General features: G+C 45.6%; 1 pseudogene; it reads left to right on the top strand.

Annotated features, from left to right (window-relative positions):
- The first annotated feature begins 14,382 nt into the window (after positions 1–14,382).
- LOC135050141 (26S proteasome regulatory subunit 7-like) lies at positions 14,383–24,075 on the top strand (annotated as a pseudogene).
- The last annotated feature ends 2,379 nt before the right edge of the window (positions 24,076–26,454 follow it).

Here is a 26,454-nt window from a genome sequence, read left to right on the forward strand (position 1 = left end):
GAATCACCAAAAAGCGCCATGTATCTGGCAATATTCAGCCCAAAAGAAAGAAAACATTTACTCACAACGCCGCTCGACTTCCGGTATGCGTTCCAAATACCCGGAAGTCAGCCACGAGTGCATTCCACCGTCCGGAAGTGCCGCGGGAAGCGCTCACACGGCGTGTTACTGTGAATCTCATCCCTGCTTATGGGTAAACATATGAGAGGGAACCTTATTAACCCACATTACTACAGTTTATGTCCTTTGGTTAGCATACAAGGGTAACCAGGCAGCCCACATAAACAAATAGTATTAAAAACAACACATAACAAAACAATAACTAACAAACTTATCCTAATAATTAATTAATAATAGGTCTGAGGCATAATACATCTAGAGATACTCATCCTCCAAATGTAAAAAAATTATTTTCAAAAACTTTGGTCTTGTATACAGCAGCATACAAAGACCCCACTAATATGCAGCTGTCAAAAATTAGCAAGCACCTTCATAAAATTACTCCAACAATCGGTTACACAAAAATATTAAGACAATTATATTCATTTAACCCCTTAGGGGATAACGTCTCTTGCTGGTGAATCCACCTTGCTTCTTTTTTAACAGAAGAAGTCCTCTATCGCCCCCTCTTTTCAGGGGGGCACCCAATCGATTATCATATACTTCAAGGTAGATAACTGGTGATGCATTTCAAGAAAATGTGCAGCCACCGGCTTATCTGTCACTCCTTTCTCAAGCGCAAGCTTAATGTCCGACCGGTGCTGTATCATCCTACCCCTGAATTTATTGGTTGTCTTGCCCACATACATGATCCCACAGAGGCAAATGAGAAAGTAGATGACATGGTCCATAAGACACGTTAGATGACATCTCAGGAAAACTCTCTTCCCACTCTGTGGGTGTGGAAAAGATTGTCCCACTATCAAGGAACAACACGTTATACATCCCAGACAACGAAAGCAACCCTTCTTCGAGCCCAGCCAGTTATCCTTGTCTCTGGGCTTGGCTTGGCTGTTCGTCCTATATAGAAGATCTTTCAAATTTGGAACCTCTGCTTGGTCTCCACTAGTTGTTTTTCTGCAAGGTCATGTTCAGAGTTGTTCCTTAGAAGTTGCAGAAACTGGGATATAGGCAGTTTATTTTTCAATGCATCCGGGTGATAACTTGAAGAGTACAGTAGTGTGTTACGGTCTGTCTCTTTCCGGAACAGAGTATGTGCCAACCTGCTATCCTTTTTAAATAATTGAATATCAAGAAAGTTCATCCGGTGTTTGTCAGCAGAAGCTGTAAAGCGTATCGGGCTATCTAAGTGATTAAGTTCATTCACCATGCTCCAAAGTGATCTTTCATCACCTCTCCAGAGCATAAATACATCATCAATGAATCTTTTGAAGTATACAATTTTATCCCCATATTTTGGTAAAATAAATTCATTCTCATATCTATCGATAAAGATGTTGGCGTAAGCCGGGGCCAGATTGGACCCCATGGCCGTGCCGGACAGCTGCATATAATATTCATTGTTGTATATAAAGTGGTTTTGTTCAAGGACAAGCTCCAATAGTGAAATAATAAACTCAATAGGTGGTCCAACATATGGACCCTTCACAAGTGCTTCTCTAACAGCAGTAATTCCCTGTTTGTGCGGAATAACAGTATAGACAGAGCATACATAGAGGGTGATTAGCAGACATCCCTCTAAATCCATTTCACCATTATTCAAAGCATGAATACCTATCAGAAAGTCACCAGAATCCTGAATATAACTATTACTTAATTTAACACAATCCTGCAGATAAAAATCTACAAATTGAGCTAGAGGTTGTAGGACCGAACCCCTAACGGAGATGATCGGCTGTCCAGGGGGGTCCGCAAGCATCTTGTGGACCTTAGGCACGGTATAGAGCAGTGGGCAAACTGGATCATCCACAACTAGAAAGTTACTTAGGGTCTCATAAATCCAGCCATTCATCAGTGCCAAATCAATAATCCCATCAACCTTCTGCTTGATCCTAGGCATGGGATTAAAGGTCAGTTTTCTATAAATCTCAGTATCACCAAGCTGTCTTTTAATTTCTGCATCATAAGCTGATAAGTCCTGCAGGACCACTGCCCCACACTTATCTGCTTTTCTAATAACCAATGAATCATTTTTGCGCAGAGAAGACAATGCCAACCTCTCTTCAAAACTTAAATTGTTAAAGGTATTAGTATTAACTCTGTTCTCATTCCTCACATCAGTATCCACCATGCGCAAAAATGTCTTCAAGCTGGAATTCATCGATGGGGGATTGACTCGAGAGTAATCTTTCTTCGGCAACAGACAATGCATGACTTGATAAATTAAATATCAATTCCTCGCATTGCCCCTTCTGCCTCTTGGGCGTCCTTTTGCTCCTGCCCCTCCTCTGGTGGAGCCTCCTAATCTTCCTTGGAACTCCTTTGAACGTGTAGTTACCCCTAAAAAAGTACCTACAGGTGGACGGGAGTCTAGCCCCTCAGAGTCAGATGCAGAATGTGATGAATTGGTGTCATAACCCACACCCCTTTGTTGCCTTCTAAACCTTGCACCCATTCTTTCATGACCATGGTTACCATTACCAGATAACCATCGGTAAACCTGGTGTTTCTTGTAATCCTGCTCCACTGTTTCTACTTTTTTCCATTTAAAAGCAACAATATCTGTTCTATATTTATCTATCTGATTCTGTTGCTTCTCCAACCAAGGCTCATTTTTATCATTAACCAAATGGGGCGTATTCTCTTTATCAAAAGTTTCAATTTCTTCTTTAGTCTTTTCAGTTCTGAACCAACCTCCCCTCTGGATGTCACTCAGCCGCCCGACCTCACGGCAGCTTCCACCCGGCTCCAGCACGCTGGGTGACATCCTGCTGCAGCGCTACTGTAGCGCTAATCTTCCCTTTATGCCCGCTGGCTGTCCCCCCGCTGGTCTCCCCGCGGCTCGCCTTCCTTCTCCTCCTCTGCGTCCCATCTAAATTCGACTTGAAAAAGATAGGATTGAATAGGGGTTGTCGGATCCATTCCGACATATACATGTCGGAATGGATCCGACTTTAATTGAATATACCCCTTAGACACTGTGTAACGCCGGATGCCAGCCTAATTCACCACGGCACTTGGGAACTGCAGCGGCAATTTCATCTTGGAGGTCGGAGACGTCCGGAGCCTCCTAGCTGCACCTGGCCGGTTAACACAGTGTACGTTCAGCTGGATCCATCGTATGAATTAAGACAGAGGGTGAGCGTGTTTTATTTACAGACGGCTTGTCCGGGCATTCTGGAACTAATTGCTATTTGCACACTGGTTCGCTGAGACCAATACATTATTGACCAAGTGGTGATCATTATGTCCAATATCCGTTCTCTCTGCACCTGTTAAGGGAATGTTTTGAGGACTTTACAGTTCCATAATTCTTGAGAACAAGGACATTTATTTCTATACACTGTGGCTATTGCAGTGAGCTGTCATCTATCATCCTGATTCAGATTAGGAAAACAATCTGATTTACCTCCATTCAGATTAATTTAAAGAGTCGGCATTAGAAATAGGAATTTATTGTGGTTTGTCAAAAAATATATGTAAAGTGGCATGAAGTTCTGTGTGTGTGTATATATATATATTTTTTTTTAATGATTAATTTTATATGGTGATCCCATTTATACTATACACTATGGGGGTCATTCCGACCCGATCGCTCGCTGCAGTTTGTCGCAGCGCAGCGATCGGGTCAGAACTGCGCATGCGCTGGTGCCGCAGTGCGCCGGCGCATGGCAGCTTTCGTTACCTAGCGATCGCCTCTGAGACAGAGGCGGTCGCTAGGCGGGAGGGGGATGAACGGCGGCGTTAAGCCGCCGTTTAGGGGGAGCGGTCCGGCCAACGCAGGCGTGGCTGGACCATTGGGGGGGTGGGCCGTGGCAGCTGCGTGACGTGTCACACAGCCGCTGTGGCCAGCGGAAGCAACGAGCAACTCCCGGCCAGCCGCAGGAGCTGCGCTGGCCGGGAGTTACTCCTCAAATACAAAGGCATCGCCTCTGTGCGATGCTTTTGTATTTGTGCAGGGGTCCGGCACTGACATGCGGGGCGGACTAGCCCTGTGCTGGGCGTCCCCCCACATGTCTGAGTTAATGATCGCAGCTGTGCTAAACTTAGTACAGCTACGATCAACTCGGAATAACCCCCATATACTGATCAATGTGATCGTTTTACTAAATAAAATATTATGTGTACATGTGACTTCACTTTATTTTAAAGCCTGATAGATAAAATTAGCGCAGAGTGGTTTTCCAGTATTGTCTAGTTGGTTCTTTCAATGAAATAGGAGATCCATTTATGTTTATGCTCACACAAGCATAATTGACACTCAGAAGCTGAATATATTTTAATCTTCTCTATTAAGGTTTGATTTATAAAGTAACTAATTTACTACTAGCGCCGTGAGACATTTTTGTAAAGCAATACCATTAACCTGCTTGATTATGAATGCTACAAAAAACAAGCAAAAGTTATATTTTCGTTTAACCCCTTCGGCTGAACTACATCAAGGAAAGCTATCCGTTTTGCTTCCATTTGGAGCAATTTGAGAGATCTGTTCCCTCCCCGCAAAGTCATGGGAACATGATCTATCATCGTATACCTGATGCTAGAAAGGGAGTGATTAGCAGCTACAAAATGACGAGCACCTGGTTGGTCCCGAATTTATTGCACTGCGTATTTATTGCACTGCGTAATGTGCTGACATTGTTTCTTTAAACTTTCGTTCGGTTTTCCCGACATAGGAAAGTCCGTATGGACACAAGATCTGATAAATCACAAAGCTCGCATTGCAGTCCAATAAATGACGGATTTGAATTTTTTTACCACTGTGAGGATGGTGGAACGGGTCCCCAGGAATGATGAATTGGCAGGTGACACGTGAACATCTTATGCAGCCTAATTTGCCCCCTAGTGAGAATGCCGATCTCTGAGTGACAGGTTTAAGAGTTATGTCTGTCTTCACAAGATGATCCCTCAGGTTACGTCCTCGTGAATAACAAGACATAAGTATGGTATCAGTTAGAAATAATTTATCATCTGTCCTAATTAACGGGCAATGCTTTTTAGTGATCTTATTGATTGCGTGTTATATTCGTTCACCCAAGGGAGCTTAGCTGTCTTCGAGGGGTCTATTTGTTTCTTTACAAGAAGGGATTCTCTCTTCAAGCCCAACACCTTAATTTTGGTGTCCTGAAGTAGTTGTCCTGAATAACCTCGATCTAAAAAATTTTGAATACATTCATCAATTTGGGTTTCCGCCATAACTGGATCGCTATGTTTAGCTATATTACTCGTTGTGCCTAGTTGTAAGTATAAGGGATCTGATTCTTTTCAACATCACTCTGTTATGCAGCATTCCGGATCTTCCAGTGTCATGGTGATGGTACACAGACGCGCCGCAGTGGGAGCTGCGTGATGACATCACTATGAGGCGCCACCAGGCGGGTGCGCAGTCCCGCTCTGGGGAGTCAGAATACACGTGTGGGGTGGTAAGTAGGACACTAGAAATGTATGTCTGTTGTTTTGTATGGCAATCTGATGACAGATAATTATAACTGAAACGTTATTGACCAAGCCAGTGTGCAGTGTCTTTGTGAAGCCAGGAGTGCCGCACCCGGAGAGTGGTATGATTTCAACAGTATGAGGGCACCGGCTGCAGTTCTGTTTCTTATTGGGTGTGCCGTTCCCCTGTTTTGTATATATATATAGACACATGCACACACACATATATATAAATATATATATATGTATATACATATATAGACATATATATATATATATATATATAGAGAGAGAGAGAGAGAGATAGAAATATATATATATATATATATATATATATACTACTCACAATAGTCCGGCACTCTCCACTCCACCTGGGTACTGGCTCTGGTGCCCTCTTCAGGGAATTTTAGTCCTTCTATATCCCTAGGAAAGAGGCGGCACTCGGAGACTTGAAGAGTAGGTGAAAAACGACCAGTGTATTTATTTAAACGTTTCGGGGGTCGCACCCCCATCTTCAGGAAACACAACACAAATGTGCCACACATTGTAACAACCTTAAATAACTCACCCCTCCATGGAACGCCGGCCTCCGGTGCGAACGCGTCGCCCACGACACTGGGACCCGCACTTCCAGTCACGTCTCTCACCCGTCAAGGGAAGCCACGTCACCACTCACCCCGGTGGCGCCCCACAGTGGCTTTTGGAATAGAAACACACTATCATCTCCATGGAAACGATGTAAACAACACAATACACATAATAAAACGGTGCAGGACTATAATATTACTTGTGATCACAACAATAATCATACAATATGTTAGTGAAACTACTACGTGTAGTGTGACAGTAAACACCTTTAAGACACACTCGGCTGTATTGCCAGGTGTGATGTAAAATTCTGTGATAAAAAGACTGTTAACACACATACAGATGCACTACCTTATATTAAAAAATAAAACGTCTTTGCAAAGTGTGAATAAATCTCGCGATACAACTAGCTAAAAATTATAATCTAGCAAAACACTGTAGGACCTGGCCATCTAACAGATGAGGCTAATGTGACCCGTACCGTATATACGGCACCCTATATAATATGTAATGACTATTGGATATGCATTCTTAGAGGAAACAACTCAATTCCAAGTTGTCATTAAGACCTCTTGGGTGGATGGTATCTAGTTTATAAATCAAATGTGATTCTAGCTGTAAGAGCTTCTTGGCTCGATTCCCCCCACGTAGGGAAGCAGGCACCTGGTCAACGATTTTATATCGTAAAGAGGACAGTATATGTCTAGTGATTGCAAAATGTCGCGCTACAGGTTGTTCACTATTTATATATATATATACATTTATATACACATATATATATATATATATATATATATACACACACACGTGTGTATATACAATACATACACATATACATACACACACACACACACACACACACACATACATATATATATATGTATATATATAGATAGATATATAGATATAACTATAATCCAGCTATGATGTACCACAATATATAGCACTAGGGGGGTCATTCCGAGTTGATCGCTCGCTAGCAGTTTTTAGCAGCCGTGCAAACGCATTGTCACCGCCCACCAGGGAGTGTATTTTTGCTTTGCAGAAGTGTGAACGCCTGTGCATCAGAGCGCCTGCAAACACATTTTGTGCAAAACAAGACCAGCCCTGTAGTTACTTATCCTGTGCGATGATTCTAATGACGGAGGGACGGCTTTTGACATCACACACCCGCCCAGCGAACGCCCAACCACGCCTGCATTTTCCCCGACACGCCTGCGTTTTTCTAAGCACTCCCTGAAAACGGTCAGTTGACACCCAGAAACGCCCACTTTATGTCAATCACCTTGCGGCCGTCTGTGCGAATGTAATCGTCGCTAGAACCAGTGCAAAACCACAATGGACTTTGTATCCGTACGACGCGCGTGTGCATTGCGGATCATACGCATGCGCAGATTAGCCATTTTTCTCACTGATCGATATGCTGCAAACAACGGCAGCTAGCGATCAACTCGGAATGACCCCCTAGGTTATTGTAACTGCAATATAGCCGTAATATAACAGATGCCTTCTTCAACACACGCAGCTTTTTATTTGTATCACTGTAACATATGAATGGTTCTCCACTAATAGTTTCTTCACTTCTTACAACCTTCAGCAACAATGTAGCGATATCCCTGTTAGTATTCCAACACATGCACTCAGTTGGTTAGTAGGGATCAGTGTGATATCCTGGCTGTCGGGATCCCATCAGTCAGGAGACAGACGCTGGGATACCGGTGGTCAGCGCAGCATGTACCTCACGGGCTTGCTGCGCGCGCTATGCTTTGTGCCCAGTGGCGATCCTTGGTTACCACAGGTTATATTCCCACTTGGGTGGTGGTTGGACCACCACCCAAGTGGTGATTCCAGCAGGTGGTCAGGATCCCGACTGCCGGTATTTCACTGGGTGTCGGGATTCCGGCGTTGGTATTGTAAATTGATTGCCTCCTGGTTAGTAGCCCAAGGATTTTTTTCAAGCTTCAACAGATTAATTAGCTGCTTGCTTATTGCTCACAGTGTCATCCATTCACATAAACACAATTTATAAATGTTAGTTCATGCAAACCAAGAGTACAAGTATTAGAAATAGCGCAGCATGCAGAAGGCTTAGTGTGTGTAAGGACCTTAACTGGGATATCGCTACAATGTTGCTAATACAGTGATTAGTGATACAAATATAAAGCTGTGTGTGTTGAAGATGGCATCTGTTATATTACGGCTACATTGTGGTTACAATAAAATACGGAAAGAATTTATATATTAAAATTATCAATAGACATTTAGATTGACAGTGCTTTATTTTCTGTGTATGTGGGACAGGGACATGACAGTGGCAACAGGACCAGGACAGAGGAGGCAGGGACAGAACAGAGGGGACACGACAGAGGTAGTGGTAGGGACAGGAGGGGCAGGACAGAGGTAATGGCAGAGACAGGACAGAGGTAATGGCAGGGACAGGACAGAGGTAACGGCAGGGACAGAACAGAGGTAATGACAGAGACACAAGAGTGGGAACAGGGACATGAGAGTGGGGACAGGAGCAAGACAGAAGAGGCATGGACAGGACAGAGGGGAAAATAGGGACAGGACAGAGGTAATGGCAGGGACAGGACAAAGGTAATGGCAGGGACAGAAAAGACGGGACAGGACAGAGGTAATGACAGGGACATGAGAATGGGGACAGGGACACGAGAGTAGGGAAAGGACCAGTACAGAGGAGGCAGGGACATGACAGAGGTAATGGCAGGGACAGGACAGAGGTAATGGCAGGGGCATAACAGAGGGGACAGGACAGAGGTAATGACAGGGACATGAGAGTGGGGACAGGGACACGAGAGTGGGGACAGGACCAGGACAGAGATGCAGGGACAGGACAGAGGGGACAGGACAGAGGTAATGGCAGGGACAGGACAGAGGTAATGATAGGGACTCGAGAGTGGGGACAGGGACACAAGAGTGGGGACAAGGAGTGAGTGGGGCACAAGAGTGGGGACAGGTCCAGGACAGAGGAGGCAGGGACAGGACAGAGGGGACAATAGGGACAGGACAGACGTAATGGCAGGGACAGAAGGGACAGAACAGAGGTAATGGCACGGACAAAAAAGAGGGGACAAGACAGAGGTAATGACAGGGACACGAGAGTGGGAACAGGGACATGATAGTGAGAACAGGGACACAAGAGTGGGTACAGGGACACAAGAGTGGCGACAGGGACACAAGAGTGGGGACAAGGAGTGAGTGAGGCACAAGAGTGGGGACAGGTCCAGGACAGAGGAGGCAGGGATAGGACAGGGGGGACAATAGGGACAGGACAGACGTAATGGCAGGGACAGAGGGGACAGGACAGAGGTAATGACAGGGACACGAGAGTGGGAACAGGGACATGAGAGTGGGAACAGGGACACGAGAGTGGGACAGGAGCATGAGAGTGGGGACAGGACCAGGACAGAGGAGGCAGGGACAGGACAGAGGGGACAATAGGGACAGGACAGAGGTAATGGCAGGGACAGAAGGGACAGGACAGAGGTAATGCCAGGGACAGAAAAGAGGGGACAGGACAGAGGTAATGCCAGGGACAGAAAAGAGGGGACAGGACAGAGGTAATGCCAGGGACAGAAAAGAGGGGACAGGACAGAGGTAATGACAGGGACATGAGAGTGGGAACAGGGACACGAGAGTGAGGACAGAGGCATGAGAGTGGGGACAGGACCAGGACAGAGGAGGCAGGGACAGGACAGAGGGGACAATAGGGACAGGACAGAGGTAATGGCAGGGACAGAAGGGACAGGACAGAGGTAATGGCAGGGACAGGACAGAGGTAATGACAGGGACATGAGAGTGGGAACAGGGACACGAGAGTGAGGACAGGGACATGAGAGTGGGGACAGGACCAGGATAAAGGAGGCAGGGACATGACAAAGGTAATGGCAGGGACAGAACAGAGGTAATGGCAGGGACAGAACAGAGGGGACAGGACAGAGGTAATGACAGGGACATGAGAGTGGGGACTGGGACACACGAGTGGGGACAGGACCAGGACAGTGAAGGCAGAGACAGGACAGAGGGGGCAGTAGGAACAGGACAGGAGTGGGGACAGGGAAACGAGAGTGGGGACAGGTCCAGGACAGAGAAGGCAGGGATATGACAGAGGGACAATAGGGACAGGACAGACGTAATGGCAGGGTCCAAAGGGACAGGACAAAGGTAATGACAGGGACACAAGAGTGGGGACAGGACCAGGACAGAGGAGGCAGGGACAGGACAGAGGGGACAGGACAGAGGTAATGGCAGGGACAGGACAGAGGTAATAGCAGGGACAGAATAGAGAGGACAGGAGGGACAGGACAGAGGTAATGACAGGGACATGAGAGAGGGGACAGGGACATGAGAGTGGGGACAGGGACAGGAGAGTGGGGACAGGGACAGGAGAGTGGGGACAGGGACAGGACAGAGGAGGCAGGGACAGAACAGAGGGGACAGGACAGAGGTAACAGGAGGGACAGGACAGAGGTAACTGCAGGGACAGGACAGAGGAGATTGGAGGGACAGGACAAGAGAGAATTATGGAGGAGGTGGTGCTGCTGGCACGCAATGCATTGGGGAAGCAAAAGTACAGACAAAAGGATGATATCTTTACTCCCCTGGCCCCCACATGATGACCTCATAACAGCACTTACCTTCAAATAGATGCGGAGAGAGGTGAGAGGGCAGCAGAACCCCCGGCGACAGGTGGGAACAAAGGGGACTCCTGTACCGGGCCCCTAATGTTGAGAGGGGCCCCAAGGTTTTGGGCAGTAATCATGATGGCTGCTGCGGCAGTGCAGCGGCTGCCATGACAGTATTTCATAACTCTGACACGCCCTCCGACCTTGCCCCCCTCCAGTAAACCCCACTGGCTGCCCCAGGTCACCTATCCAGATCACCGGCGTGTGTGGGAATTAAGTCATGTTCTGCCCCAGAAGGAAGCTCGATGCTTCGCCCTCCTCCCCACCCTTCCTTGTTCTGTCTGGACTCTGTGGGGGTGGTGAGCCCCAGAGATATTATTGTACCGGCCCCAAGATTTCTGTTGCATGCCCTGGAGGGCAGCGAGGAACCTCCTCTGGTGTGCTGCTGCTAGACTGCATGGAACCTCCTCTGGTGTGCTGCTGCCAGACTGCCTGGAACCCCCTCTGGTGTGCTGCTGTCAGGCTGCCTGGCTATTTTTGGTATGCTGAGCCCGGCCTGGCTGAGCTGAGCATGGCTGCGATCCGGAGCCACAGGCTGGCAGTGTGTACTTCACTGTGGATCTGTATGGGTACCTGGCCAAGGGAGGGGAGGAGGACACAGTCATCACATCCCTGATGGGATGTCCGCACCGGGCTGCTGCTCAGTGGTTTCCCAGCACACACATGGCCGGGTGCTGTCAGCCCTGCCCCCTCCCTCCTACCCGGAAGTAAATGGCTGGACCCGGCACTCTATTAATAATATAAAAGCCCAGGCAGAGAGGGACCTGGATAGCCAAGAGAAATCAGCGCGCCCCACTGAGGGTGGCGCCCCACATGGCCGCACATGTCGAACGTGCCTCGAGCCGGCCCTGGCCATATATTTATGGTAAGTACAGCATCAGCTAGATCATGCCTAGACCAAACTGCCACTCCTGCAATGTTTTTATTCACATAGTCCTAATTAAAGAGAGGGACTATGACAAGCACTGTTGATAAACTTAACCAACTTATTTCCAGTCAGGAGAGGAAGTCCAGGAACAGAGCATTGTGTCCTCCCCCTTTCCCGACTTGGTATCACCGACACCATGCATTCTTTATAGCCCCTGCTGGGTGTGCTGTCGTAACTGTCCTCTGTGAGGGGGAAATTCCCAATAATCTCATCCCTTTTAACCCCTTTGGTGGTGGACTTTTGAAAAATCCCTTCTTAGCGAGTGCCTACATCACAAAAGCAAGCTGCAGTCCTAATGTCAAGTTCCTAGTCCTTATGGTTCAGGAGATTTTGTGATGAGTCAGTGGTATTTGCCATATATATATATATATATATGTATATACAGTATATATATACAGTATATATATTTATTGTCAAAGTCAAAAATATTACATACACACCGCATACAAACTCCAAACAAATGGGTCTCTGTGCGTGCGCATACACGCAGCATGCACAGCGATATATGGTAGCTAACGCATTAACACAGACAAGCCACAAAGATATATTCAACAGATATTTCATACAACACATAGACAAAACATGTTTAGCATCATTATTTATATAATAGAGTGTAACATCATATATATATGTATTATTGGAACGGAACAAGATAAACATGTCATGCTTGGTGTTAAAGTGATCAGGGGAATGAGTGTGTTAAGTTGATAGCTATGGGAAGATTGTAGCACATTGCAACGATTAGTTGTGATTGAATGTATGAATATGAAGCCACAATTCTACAGTGAACAAAGAACTTCCTGAAAGACAGCATGGCTAATCCCTATGATGGCATCTTCAAGGCTGGACATTGCTTGCATATTAACTGACCAATAATACATCATGAATGAGAGATATCCCTTCCCTGGACCAATAACAGCAGACTCAGTCCCAGACATGTACCCCCCCAATACACAGTATATAGGTATTTCCCCTCACCCGGGAAGAACTCTACCTGCCGTAATGTGTAAGAGGGGACTCTACCTGCCATAATGTGTAAAAGCGAGTTTTGCCTGATGTAACTTTTAAAAGGGAGCTCTACCTGCCGTAATGTGTTAAAGGGGGCTCTGTCTGCCGTAATGTGTAAAAGGGGGCTCTACTTGCCGTAATGTGTAAATGGGGGCTCTACCTTCCATGTGTAAAAGAGGACTCTACCTGCCATAATGTGTAAAAGAGGTCTTTACCTGGCGTAATGTGTACTAGGGGCTCTACCTGGAGTAATGTGTAAAATAGGGTTCTACCTGGTTTAATGTGTGATATAGGCTCTACCTGGCGTAATGTGTGACATGGGCTCTACCTGGCATAATGTATAAAAGGGGCTCTACCTGGCATAGTGTATGTAAGTGGCACTACTGTGCAGCGTAATTTGAATAATGGAGACTACAGTGCAGCGTAATATGAATTGGTATTCTTTTGTGGCCAGGCCCCACCTGAAGTCTAGGGCGCGCACTGGCCCTATTTTAAATCTGGGGTGCGCCGATGTGGTTTCTTGCACACAGCGCTAAAATGTCTAGTTACAGCACTGCTAATAATCTCTTCATGTTTAACATCTGCCCCACCGGCAGTGAAACATGGTTTTGCCCAGGTGCATAGTTTACTTGCTCTTTTTAGATTTTTTCTCAATTCTGAATCAAACCCTCAGTGCCAGACAGCAACTGCAAAGACAAATTAAATTCTGAGATGCATAAATAGTGTGGTAAATGCAAATCAACAGTTAGACCAGAGGTTCCCAAACTGGGTGCCTCAGGGCCCTTGAAGGGGTGCCCTGGGCTGATGGTCCAGAACCAATTCAAATTATTTATGGACATTGTAATAGGCAAAATCATTGCTTGCAGCTTTTAATCATAAAATATGCGGACAAACAGAAGTGAATTCTGTCTACCACCACCAGAGGCGTATCTAGCATGGGGCGAGCAGGGCACGTGCCCTGGGCGCCATGGCAGCCCCAGTAGAGGGGGGCGCCACCGACACCTGCACGGCCTGCTCACCCCATGCGACAGGGATTCCGCAGACGCTACCCGCAGCGCTATCCCTGTCTCCCCAGCCCCGGCTGCTGTGCCTGTCACACTGTACAGGCAGCGGCAGCCAGGAGCCTCCCCCTACTCCCCCCCCCCTCAAAGTCTACATTGCACGTGCACGACCTCAGAGGTACACGCGCACATGTGCGCGACCTCGGAGGTGCGTGTGCGGCCTCGGGGGTGCGCAGCCTCGGAGGGAGGTGCAGGTGAGCAGGGCAGGCCAAACAGTTAAAAGTTAAACTTTAAACAGTTAAACTTTCCTGTCGGGAGAGAGGGAGGGGGGGTACAGGACAGTGTGCGTGTGTGTGGGACAGTATGAGTGTGTGTAAATTATTGCAGACCAGTGTGTGTGGGGGAGGGGAAAGTATGAGAATGTGTGTGTAGTCTGAGTGGGTGTGTGTGGGGTTTGGGGGTGGCCAGTCTGTGTGTGTGTAATCTACAGTGTGTGTATGTGTAAGTAAGGGGGTGGGGGAGTCTGTGTGTGTGGGCGGGATGTACTAATGGCCATTTACCGACGAGGGATATGTATTAAACCACGGGCACTGAGATGCCCTTCTCACTCACCATCCAGCTGGGTGGCCGAGCCGGGCGGGTGGAAATCCACCAGCAGAGGCAGCATGCCGGATATAAGCAGCCCAGGGTGTGGGCTGTAAGGTACGTGCGGAGCCCAAAGCCGGAGATCAGCAGCATGTTGACCGGCAACAAGCGGCTTCTGCTTCCGCGTTCAACATGCTGCCAATCTCCGGCTTTGGGCTACACAGGGTTCGGGAGATGGGTGTCCTCTGCCGAGTGTACTGCAGTTCCGGAGGTGCGGGCTCTGGAGGCTCTCAGCACTGTTGAATATCCAGCTGCCTCAAGTATGTACAGCTCGCACCCTCGGCTGCTGATATCCAGCATGCTGCTGCTTGGCCACACAGCTGTACGGTGAGAAGGGCATCTCAGTTCCCGAAGTTTAATACATATGCCTCAGTAAATGGTCTCTGCGGTAAATGATACTAATGCTTACCATGGCAGTAACAGCGGGGAGGACGGCGCACATCAGGATCCTGCAGCTGGAGAGAAGAACCCCTTCAGAGCGCAGCAGACCACACTGAAAAGGGTGCATCCCCGGTGCGGTGCTCTGCATCCCGGGTGGCGCCGAAGATGTGGAGTGTCGGAGGTGGCAGAAGCGCCGCAGCTTGGGGTGAGAAACCGCTGCAACCCTTCTGCTGCTAAACTCCGCAATTAGTCAATTAAGGGGGTAGGCTCCCCTCACCACAGTGCCCCACACGATTAGTTAATTAAGGGGGTAGGCTCCCCTCACCACAGTGCCCCACAGGCATTGTTAATTAAGGGGGTAGGATCCCCACACTCTATAATGTGAATTTTGGCTCATACCATGTGCTGTAACATGCATTTCGGCTCAAACCGTGTGCTGTAACGTGAATTTCGGCTCATACCGTGTGCTATTATGTGAATTTCGGCTCATACCATGTGCTATTATGTGAATTTCGGCTCATACCGTGTGCTGTAATGTGAATTTCAACTCATACCGTGTGCTATTATGTGAATTTCGGCTCATACCGTGTGCTATAATGTGAATTTCGGCTCATACCGTGTGCTATTATGTGAATTTCGGCTCATACCGTGTGCTATTATGTGAATTTCGGCTCATACCGTGTGGGGTAATGTGAATTTCGGCTCATACCGTGTGGGGTAATGTGAATTTCGCCTCATACCATGTGGGGTAATGTGAGTTTCGGCTCATCCTGTGTGCTATAATGTGAATTTCGGCTCATACCGTGTGGGGTAATGTGAATTTCGTCTCATACTGTGTGCTATAATGTGAAAGGGGCACCAGTACTAGATAGTATAAGGGGTCCTACTACACTGAAGGACACGCCCCTTTTGAGTGACCACGGCCCCTTTTCCGGAGCACGCGCATAGGAGGTCATTCCGAGTTGTTCGCTCGCAAGGCGATTTTAGCAGAGTTGCTCATGCTAAGCCGCCGCCTACTGGGAGTGAATCTTAGCATCTTAAAATTGCGAACGAAGTATTCGCAATATTGCGATTACACACCTCGTAGCAGTTTCTGAGTAGCTTCAGACTTACTCGGCATCTGCGATCAGTTCAGTGCTTGTTGTTCCTGGTTTGACGTCACAAACACTCCCAGCGTTCGCCCAGACACTCCTCCGTTTCTCCGGCCACTCCTGCGTTTTTTCCGGAAACGGTAGCGTTTTTTCCCACACGCCCATAAAACGGCCTGTTTCCGCCCAGTAACACCCATTTCCTGTCAATCACATTACGATCGCCAGACCGATGAAAAAGCCGTGAGTAAAATTACTAAGTGCATAGCAAATTTACTTGGCGCAGTCGCAGTGCGGACATTGCGCATGCGCATTAAGCGGAAAATCGCTGCGATGCGAAGATTTTTACCGAGCGAACAACTCGGAATGAGGGCCATAATTGCTATCTACACTTTTTCATTCCCCCTTCAAAAATTCTACTTCGACCACTGCACCTACATCTATACATATATACCCTGACATCTTTATATACAGTGACACTGGTGGCGTGTGCACATACTTTCCTTTTGTAGTTTTTTTTTTTTTGGGGGGGCGCCATTATTGATCTTGCCCTGGGCTCCAAAAACCCTAGCTACGCCTCTGACCACCACATAACTGAACCTATGGATGACATAGAAACACAATTTACTTAATTTCATATTTTATTCTGATATTCTCAATAAGAAACTTTTGGCCTTTTGGGGTGCCATGTACAAAAACCTGATACTCTAGGGTGTTGTGATACAAAATGTTTGTGAACCACTGAGTTAGACCTTTATGTCCAATATGGCGTACGGTTTTAGGCCACTCAACGTAAAAAGGACACTCAGAGCATTTAAGGTCGCCATTTTTCTAACCCTAACACCATCACACCTATGTATTTATTAGGTTATGAATTTGAGTACTGTACATTCATTTTGTTCATATTTTATTTTGTGTGAAATGAGTATAGCACCTTTATTCATTGTTTTGGAGAAAAGAACATCTATCCCCTTCTATATTTCAGTTCTTCAGTTGTTATTTGCATTGTGTGCATTTTACTAATTACACTAACAATAATATTATATCATTTGGGTATTTTTAAAAGGCTAGAGAGAGCCCCACTAATGATTTTAATAAATTCAATTATAGATAAAGTACTTTTAATGTTTGTTAAATTGGTGGAATGAGATGGCAATATTAGGTGCTGCGAATGCATTTATAACCAAAAGCATAAATTACACTCCCTTATAAATAGGCCCATTCTGTTGTTTTGGCTGTGTTCTTTATCTTTTAGTCACTAACATAAGTCTAGTTTTGCGGACTTACTCCCCTAGGATTTTGTATCATGCTTGTTCAGCTATCTGTTTGTGTAAACTGCACAAACTGGGGGATTCTGTAAAGGTATTGTATAGCATTATCATAGATTTTAAAATAAATAAACCAATATGAGTACCACCAAGTTTTGCCATAAATAGATGTTGAATAACGTTGCTGGCATGGAATAAAAAGAGCTATGTCTCCTGCAATCATTAACTGTGATCCTCCACGTAATTGATGTGCCAAACATTAAAGCTTCATCTTCTTTACTAGGAGGCAGAATTTATGACATCTCTCAATTACTTTTATCTGGTCCAGCAGATGTGGCTTGTTGATCCTGTTATACTTTAGTTTCATGGCAATGCTCCTCTGTAATGGTGATGAACTGAAACAGGATATGACTTTGACCTCGATGTCAGACCATTGTAATAGCTCATCTGACACCACTCATAATGAAGACATATTTTGTAACTGTTTATTTTGTTTCAGTCACAGGACTATAAGTATAAACAAACAATCAACACAGCTCGGATAATGCAGATGCGGCAACTAACACATTTTTGGTTTCGGTCACACAATTCTAAGCACAAACAAACACATAAATATAGATTGGATAATGCAGATGCAGCAAGTAACATACATTTGATCTTCCATTGTCCCTTGCGCAATAATATAAAGTTAATAATGACAGCTGTTAAACTAAACTATTTGAGTTTTAAAATAATATGTAATGTAACAAACACACATAATTAGGCTTACATAAAAATATATATATATATTTTTTGCAATCAATTTTTCAACTGGAAGCCACACAGCAGCTAGGCTATAATATTTGACTCATCCATTGACCTGTACTTGTGTTCAACTGTACTCATCAAGGGGTCTCTTCACTAAGAAAACGAAAACAGAATTGCTACTTATCAGTATACATCAGCTTCGATGCGATGTATAGCTGTAATAAGTAGCAATTCATGTATACTCACCCTTTCGACGATGTGCTGCGGTGTCTTGGGCTCCTGCGGTGAGGTCATCTCCAGCGGTCCCTCCCTGCGATGCGCGGAGTCCAGCGGCGGGCCCTTTTGTGCATGCGCAGGTTGTTGATCTCCCAGCAGGCCGCAGTGGTTGCTGGGAGGTTGGGGGTGGAGCCAGCGCCAGGTGCCGAGCAGAGAGCAGGGAAGCATTGAGCTTCCCTGCCATCTCCGCACCACAGTTCAGGTTACGCCGTCCTGAGATGGCGAACCTGAACTCCATGGAGAAGCGGAAAGCAGAGCTTTCCGCACCTTCATGAATCGCACTCACCTTACAAAGGTATGGTGATGCGATTCAGGCATAGAGCGGGGGTACTGCTGGAGAGTCAGAGACTTCTCCACGGTAACCCGCTCTGTGAATTGAAGTAGGCAGAGAAAAGGCCTGTTTAACGCAAAACAGGGCTTTTCAATGCTACATGAATAGACCCCCAAATGTCTTTAATTTGGCAAACAGAGGTAACTTATGAAGAGCACAACAGCTACCTACAATGTAAGGCAAAACAAATCAACGTTGTTACCACCACACCCTGTTAATTGTGCAAGGGCGCCTAGATCACATACTGTACGCTTGCAGAACAAATGACTGCATTTACAGGGAAGTTAGCAGAGATCAAGGGTAGAAGTTGGGCAGAGTGACAGCATCCATTGGCAAATTATTGAATCCGGATAGATGGGTTTTCCTTGCTGAGGGGGGGCGCTCAGGCGCACATGGCTTTTTCCCCTCTCAAAACATTAGTTTTGTACCAGCTTGAACTTGGAAGTCTTTGGTTCTCATTGTATATTTTGATCACTACCCATTTGTATCTTAATCTTGCATTTCATCAAGGAAGTACATTCCTATGCCCACTCCAAGTAATGAAATGAAAAAAGTTCTCACAGCAATCCATGAGGATTTTAACATAGACAAGAAAAAAATATTTATGGTGCTGTGGGAAAAATGTCATACACGAATATATATTATTTATTTTGTTATTTTCAGAAATGAAAAGAAAAACTGGGGGAAGGTATACAAAAACAGACAAGGAGAGGGAAGGGGACCAGAAGCAGATTACCAAGAAATGTATATAGTATTATTAATGATCAATTCCAGGACTGATATAAAACAAACAAAAAAAAAATATGCTTTATTAAAAATGAAGTAAAATTTTAATTGTTAAAACAGACAGACCATAAATTTACACAAAATTATTCTTTAATCATAAACATAAGTAACTTAGATCAAGTCTGACTCCAAATAATGCTATTATATATACCTAGGCTGCATCATAGCTTACAAGGTAAATTGCTCTCACGCCAGCTGTAGGTACAATTACAGAACTGTGAGTAATATAACTTTTTCCGAAAGGACAGGCTGAGACAGAATCATTTACTGGTGAAGGTTGACAGATGATGCATGACTTAGTTGGGAGAGAGAACTGATCCTTAGTTGGAGGCACTTCCAGTTACGCACCCATATTTCCAATACTTACCCTCCACAGTCCGGCTTCGGCAACAGCAGTGCTGTAGAAACCATGGGAAAATGGTGCAGTGGCTATTTTCCCTGCATTTCGTGCATGTGCAGTAAGAAATCACTGGGAAAATGGCCACCTCACCATTTTTTCTGGAGACATGCGCATGCGCACTAGACTGGGACAGCACTAGGGTCTCACAAATTAAAATGCATAGGGCACTCCTGGGGAGTAACAGGAAGGTGGAAAACTGGAGCCTGATGCATCTTATGGGCAGGTTATGGGGGTGCCATGATTGTGTCATTCTAGTGGTTGCAAATTTAGATGCATAAGCATTTATACTGGAGGTCATACTCTGATAGACCATCTGCACCTAGCATGGGGCTGATGCAAGTTGCTACGGTGTGACCGATAGTTGCATCCAAGTAGACACCAAAGTGGTATTTGGGTTTGATTTAGAGTTGTATGCAACTGTGTTCAACTCCAATGTGTGGTGATCAGTGCATGCACAGCTTCTGTATTGCACATATGCCGATCTGCGGCTGCAAGATCGCTCCCAGTGTCCCCTAAGCTGCAGCATGATTGACATACTATGGGGGTAATTCAGACCTGATCGTAGCAGCAAATTTGGTAGCAGTTGGGCAAATCCATGTGCACTGCAGGGGGGGGCGGGGGGGGGCAGATGTAACACGTGCAGAGAGAGTTAGATTTGGGTGGGGTGTGTTCAAACTAAAATCTAAATTGCAGTGTAAAAATAAAGCAGGCAGTATTTACTGTGCACAGAAACAAAATAACCCACCCAAATTTAACTCTCTCTGCAAATGTTATATCTGCACCCCCCCCCCCCCCCACAGTGCACATGGTTTTGCCCAACTGCTAACAAATTTGCTGCTACGATAAGGTCTGAATTACCCCCTATGTCTTTAGACGCAGCAGCGGATCACAGAACCATGAAAGAGGTGTCTATTTACACAAGAAGCTTCCTAGGGCATTACCAAAAATTAGCCATAGCTGCTACTGGATTGCGTACAATTCTGAATCAGGCCCTTTGAGTGTATAAAGATGCTCATAGTGGGCATCTTAGTCCTTGCACATTCAGACCAGGGCCGGTTCTAGCTCTTTTGGCGCCCCGGGTGGAAAATAGGGGCGTGGCTTCATACAGGGGCGTGGCCAGTTACGCCCCCTGTAGAGTTGTGCCCCCATTTGTGCCCCCTGTAGAGTAGCGCTGCTTACACAAAAAAAATAATACTTACAATCCCCGCTCCTGATTCCCGACTGCTGCAGACCTCCGCCGGCGCCGCTCCTCTCCTATGATCTATGGGAGAGACGTCATGACATCTCTTCCATAGCACAGCATACACAGACACTAGAGTTCAAATATGACCGTCTGTGTCAGTACCACAATGCTGTGCGGTGCGCGATGACGTCATCCCTTCACAGCGGGGGACCAGCGGAGGACACAGCGGGGGGCACAGTAGCGGATCTTGCCATGGTGCGGCGCCTTCCAGATGGCGCCGGCGCCCTCCGAGAGGCGGCGCCCCGGGCAAAAGTCCTGCTTGCCCGTGGCAAGATCCGCTACTGATTCAGACATATGGCTGAACACGAGGGAAGGGCTTTTTTTATTTATTAACAGTTTCTTATATAGCCCAGAAAATTCCGTTGCGCTTTACAACTGGAATTGCATACAATTGTAGACATGAACCAACAAAAGATGCAGACACAACCTGCTGCATGTGACTCAGAATCAGCTCCTACTGTAAATCTGAAATTCACCATGCAAATGAGGTTACTTTTATTTTACATCTGAGAATTATATTCCCCATCGGTGCCTCAGGGTGAGTGGTTCCGACCAGCGGATTACAAAGGAGGAGAAGGAGAAGAAGCCTATACGGGCATTGAATGAGGGAGACATTTCCTTGCAAACCTTGGAAACCTATGGACAAAGCATGTATTCTCATCAAATTAAAGAAATGGCAGATGATATACTGTACACAAAGTATATAATAAATATTTTGCAAAGTTTGTGGTAGACCTCAGTGACCAGGATGCCAATACTGATATAGAGGAAGGAATGAGAGTTGGTTTGCATAGAAACATGTACCAGATCCACATACCATTCCCTCCAAAAATTGATCCCACAGTGATTATGATGCAGGTGGAAGAGAAACCTGATGTGGCATATAGAAATGTTGGGGCCACAGAGAACAGATAGAAAAATTAAGAGAAGTTGTGGAAACTCCTTTCCACCATCCTAAGCAAATTGTTAATCTAGGTATTGAGCCCCCCAAAGGAGTGCTTCTGTTCGCCGTCCAGGAAAGGTTAGACAGTTTGCGCTCGTGTAGTTGCTAACAGGACTGATGCCTGCTTCATCAGAGTCATTGGCTCAGAACTGGTCCAGTTGGAGATGATGCTCTAATGGTGCGTGATTTGTTTGAGATGGCCAGGACAAACAAAGCCTGCCTTATTTTCTTTGATTACATTGATGCTATTGGTGGAGCCTGTTTTGATGATGGATCTGGGGGTGAACTATGCTGGAAGTAATCAGTTGGATGGTTTTGATCGCAGAGAAATATAAAAGTTTTAATGGCCACAAATAGGCCTGACACTTTGGATCCAGCCCTGATGAGACCTGGAAGACTAGACTGAAAAATGAAATTCACATATATTTAAGGTTCATGCTTGTTGAGTGAGATATAAGATTTAAGTTGCTTGTGCGGCTGTGTCCAAACAGCACAGGTGCTGAAATCTGCAGTGTGTGCACTGCAGCAGAAATGTTTGCTATCAAAGCCAAAGCCGGATTAAGGTAGGGGCCCTGGGGGTAAGTACTCCAGGCCCCCATTTCTAAAAGAGGGCTCCCGCCACAGATTGGATCTCTGTTACCGATTTGATCTGCGGTGCTGCATAGAAGTCCAGGACAGCTGAGCGACGGCTCAGGTGTCCAATGGTGTGTGAAGTACCAACCTGAAGCTTAATCATTGGCTGGGCACGCAAGCTGCAGGGAAGAAGTGTGGAGGCAGGCCAGGCCAACGAAGGTTGCATGGAGGAATGAGCTCTCGCTCTCCTATGTCATTAGCAGCCTATGCCAGCAGCAGAACAAAAAGTAAGCTAGCTGTATTGGTTGTTCTTTTTTTTTTTTTTATCCTGATGCAATCTTGTAATTGGAATTTTACATATATATATAATTCATCTGCCTGCCTCTTTGTTAGGGGCCCCGCTGTTTGAAGTTCCCCCTGGCCCCCGATAGCTTTAATCCGGCTCTTTTCAGAGCAAGTCGCAAAATTGCAACAGAGAAAGACTTCTTGTAGACTGTAAAAGGTCATCAAGTCGTATGCAAAATTCATTGCAACACCCAGACGCATGACCTACAACTACCGTAATTATGTGAAACTGTACAGATGGAAATGTATGTTTCCAGCCCACAACTTTCATTGTCACATCCAGGCATTGGCTGTGAAGACTAGCATGTTGGTCAAAGTAAAAAAAAAAAAAGCTAACAGTTCGCAGGCGTCTGAAGCGGATACTCGCGGTCCAGGTTTCGAATATCTGGCACAGCAAAGAAAACAGATCGTGACATCAGTGTGTCTCCAGTCCACAAGCCTTTCCCAGCGCGTTTTGTCGCATAGACTTCATCAGGGGGTATGGCCCACCATACACCGCTCTGTTTATATACTCAAACATATACATATATATATATATATACTCAAACATATACAGGTTGAGTATCCCATATCCAAATATTCCGAAATACGGAATATTCCGAATTACGGAATTTTTTTAGTGAGAGTGAGATAGTGAAACCTTTATTTTCTGATGGCTCAATGTCCACAAACTTTGTTTAACACACAAAGTTATTAAAAATATTGTATTAAATGACCTTCAGGCTGTGTGTATAAGGTATATATGAAACATAAATGAATTGTGTGAATGTAGACACACTTTGTTAAATGCACAAAGTTATTAAAAATACTGGCTAAAATTACCTTCACGCTGTGTGTATAAGGTGTATATGAAACATAAATGCATTATGTGCTTAGACTTGGGTCCCATCGCCATGATATCTCATTATGGGATGCAATTATTCCAAAATACGGAAAAATCCGATATCCAAAATTCTTCCGGTCCCAAGCATTTTGGATAAGGGATACTCAACCTGTATAACAAATATATACTTTATACAGTCAAAACTCTGGTGCAAACATTAATATGACAGAAAAGGGTCTGCCTAACCCCACCGCATTTTATGTATGTGTAAGAATTATTAAAAAGGTTGAACTAGATGGACATTTTAGGGGGTATTCAATTGTTTGAAAAGTCAGTTGGGTGTCTGACTTTTCCTATCTAATAGACAGGAAAAAACATACACCCAACCGACTTTTCAAACAATTGACTTCCACCCTTTGTCTTTTTTCAGCCTCAATAACTATGTTACTATGTTAATATGGGCCCGATTATTAGCACATCTACGATCAGATTCTCTGACATGCGGGTGGACGCCCAGCACAGGGCTAGTCCACCCCGCATGTCAGGCCCTACCCACCCACCAGCACAGGTGTAAAACCAACGTATGGCGGCAATGCTTTCGCACCCACTGAGTAGCTTCCTGGCTGAGCAGCCTAGCTGTTCTGGCAGGCAGCTGCCCACCATGTTTTGGGTCGTAGCAGTTGCGTCTGACGTCACGCAGCCGTCACGACCCACCTCCGCAACGGTCTGGACACGCCTGCGTTGTCCAGACCGCACCCCCAACGCTATTCTAATGCCATTGGCACACCAACTCCCGCCCCATGACCGCCTCTGCCTGTCAAACAGAGGTGATCGCACCAGTGAGATGCTTTCGCATCTCACTAGGTGCGCACATGCAGTGCGCCTGCTACGCGAGCACACCCCACAAAGGGCTTCAGCGATCACCTCTGAATTAGGCCCTATGTGTACTAGGGTTCTCCCCAACCTAAACACCACATGGCTACATATATTTATATATATATAAATATATATATGTATATATATGTAAGGAAATAAGGAGGCGCACAATAGGGAAGTATGTCTCCAATAAAATAAGTGCATTTAAACAGCATGTACACTCACAATTTGGCATATATAACAGGCATCTCACAATACAGCGGCTAACATCGGACTCTCAGCTCCATGTGGCGGCTCTCATCCTTTTGCCGTCCTGGAGATCCCCAGTGCCGTCCCGGAAGTAGCTCGCGGTTCAAGCCTCTGTCTCAGCAGTGCAGGCGTCACTTCCGCTTTGTCATCAGATCACCCAGACTGGTTTTGTCTTACGACTTCCTCAGTGGGCATGTCCATGCAGTGTGCATGGCGGTGTTTATATAGAGCTTGTTGATTTGGGTGTATCCAGGAGTGAAGCTTTCTGAAATCTGGTGCAAAGACTCAGCTCGTCATACTGCCATCCTATTTAACACGATTGTTCTTAAAGGGTGTGTTCTGTGCCAGATTTCGTCCAGACCACAGGGTTGATTTATCAAGCAGTGAAAAGAGTGGAGAAGAGGATCAGTGCAAAAACTTTCGCACTAGAGACATTTGGACATTGGGGGTAATTCCAAGTTGATCGCAGCAGGAATTTTTTTAGCAGTTAGGCAAAACCATGTGCACTGCAGGGGGGGGGGGGGGGGAGGCAGATATAACATTTGCAGAGAGAGTTAGATTTGGGTGGGTTATTCTGTTTCTATGCAGGGTAAATACTGGCTGCTTTATTTTTACACTGCAATTTAGATTGCAGATTGAACACACCCCACCCAAATCTAACTCTCTCTGCACATGTTATATCTGCCCCCCCCTGCAGTGCTCATGGTTTTGCCCAATTGCTAACAAACTTGAAGCTGCGATCAACTCAGAATTACCCCCATTGTGCAGACGGAACTCTTTTTGCATATGTGTATATATATATATATATATATATATATATATATATTTATTTATATATATATATATATATATATATATATATATATATATATATACACTTAACCTATCTTATTTTCAATACTGCCTTTGACGGCACCAAATCCCTCGGTTTTCTGCCACCTTGATACTTATTTCAGTATAGTCTGCTGACGCAGCCATGTTTATATACGCGCTACTTGTCCTATATTGTATTGAATTGTAAGTGACTGTTTTCTTGTCTTTGCTTATTTGTTTATGTACTCTGTAACTGGGCGCGTGACCTATGGAAAAGGGGCGTGGCTTTGCTGGAGGGCCCGCCATCACGAGCCATGTCCTGTTTTCATCACTAAGGGGGCATGCCCAGCGCTCTGTGAGCTGCTGGCATGCCCCCTCTCCTACTGTCTCCACTGAATAGATGCTGTGCGCATGCTAAGCAGAGCAGTGAGTGCCGGAGCCTCCCGACTGCCCCCCCCCCACCGCGGGGGGGGGGGGAGAACGGGACAGTCCCCCAAAAAAAGGGACTGTCCCGCGAAAAACGGGATAGTTGGGAGGTATGGATATATATATATATATGTGTTATAACTTTAGCCATGTAGTGTTTAGGTTGGGGAGAACCCCAATACACATGATTATAAATAAAATATTGACTAAATCTGGATTATATTTAAGATAGTAGAACTCACAAACTCTGTGGATTGCAAATATGTTATATTAGCCACTAATAAGCACCACCCCAGATGGATCAGCAATATTCCAGATGGACAGTTTCAAAGAATGAGTATACAGTAAACCCACACAAATGTTACAGATTCAAAGGTAAGAATTCAAAGAGATGTTTCTTGAAAGAACTACTGTATGATGAATCAGCATTTAACACAGCTCTTACAAGAATGAA

This window comes from Pseudophryne corroboree, chromosome 1 (genome assembly GCF_028390025.1).
Source record: "Pseudophryne corroboree isolate aPseCor3 chromosome 1, aPseCor3.hap2, whole genome shotgun sequence".
Taxonomy (NCBI): Eukaryota; Metazoa; Chordata; class Amphibia; order Anura; family Myobatrachidae; genus Pseudophryne; species Pseudophryne corroboree.